Genomic DNA, 1,309 nt, shown 5'->3' on the forward strand with positions numbered 1-1,309 from the left:
TGTTGTGGCTTTCCTCTGTCAATCAATCCTAGAGCTAATCCACAGGCAGCATTCTGCTGACGTCAAAATCATGTGTGCTGTACTTGCTTCTACCCGGAATCATCATAGAAGCGGTACACACTGTACAGCTGTGCGTGGTTCTGTGCGCAGAACCGAGCAGAACAGTAAAAGGCCCGCCGGTGGAGAAGGTCCGGGAGTGTCACCCAGTGACATAGCTCCAATTGCTTCCTGCCACCTAAATACAAAAATTTGTGGGAATTTTCTCTTAAAGGAAAATCGTGACCCAGAAGGATAACAAGCTAGAGCAGAGATTCTTAACCTATGGGCCGCAGCCCAATTGTAGGCCATGAGCGCCACCTTGAGGGCCTCAAAAGAACAACAGTTTTTAACTTTGGGMCGCAGAGGGCTGCGGGACCACATTGATTTTGAATAAGGTGCAATACACTTTCTCACCACTAGTAGCGGTAGTGCGCCACTCAGATGTTTAACAACTTTTTTTAATACGTAGAAGAATAAGCTTAGATACATGCCGAGAATGGAAACCTATTTTAAATGAAAAGTAGAAGGCAAAAATGAAAGTAACTCATCAAAAAATGCCAAAGTTTGTCACTAAATGAAGTGCAGCTTCTGTTTTTACCATGCAATGCATGCAACTTTTAAAATATTTTTTAAAAGTTCAAAACATTATCAAATACGGTTGCAGATACAGCTATATTTTAATTATCAAATAAATTTTTGTAATTTATTCTTAAGCATTTTGTCAAAAAGCTGTTGTTACTGTTATTGTTTGTCACTAACATGAAAAGCAGCTTCTGGTTGCAAAAGTTTAAAAAGGCTTTATTTTCATTTGCACTTTATCAAATTAATTTTTACAAGTTTTTTTTGTTTGAAACATTTACATTAAATATTTTTGAATGTCCTATTTGAATGTCCTATTTTATGATCACATATTTATTTATTGAATTGTCTATTTTTGTTGTTGTTTATGTTAAAAAAAATTGTTATTTTTGTCTGTGATGGACTTGCGACCTGTCCAGGGTGTACCCCGCCTATTGCACTGTGACTGCTGGATTTGGGCACCAGTGACCCATGCGACCCTGAAAGGAAGAAGCGTGTACAGAAAATGGATGGATGAGTTATTTTTGTGTTGATAAGCCTGAGTGGTCTGTTGACTGACTGTTGTATTTGTTCAAATAATTGTTATGGACAGGTTACAAATGTTTGTCATAATCATGTCTTGTTATTATTTGACAGGAGTTTTACTTTTAAACGTTGTGTATTTTATTTAGTTATAACGCAAATACAATAC

General features: G+C 36.9%; 1 protein-coding gene across 1 annotated transcript in view; it reads right to left on the reverse strand.

The window, feature by feature from the left end:
• Nucleotides 1–1,309, reverse strand: part of aldh1l2 (aldehyde dehydrogenase 1 family, member L2) — a gene marked incomplete in the record, with an annotated part of 44,459 nt that overhangs the window by 11,417 nt on the left and 31,733 nt on the right.

This window comes from Austrofundulus limnaeus, unplaced genomic scaffold, assembly GCF_001266775.1.
Source record: "Austrofundulus limnaeus strain Quisiro unplaced genomic scaffold, Austrofundulus_limnaeus-1.0 Scaffold564, whole genome shotgun sequence".
Lineage (NCBI taxonomy): Eukaryota > Metazoa > Chordata > Actinopteri > Cyprinodontiformes > Rivulidae > Austrofundulus > Austrofundulus limnaeus.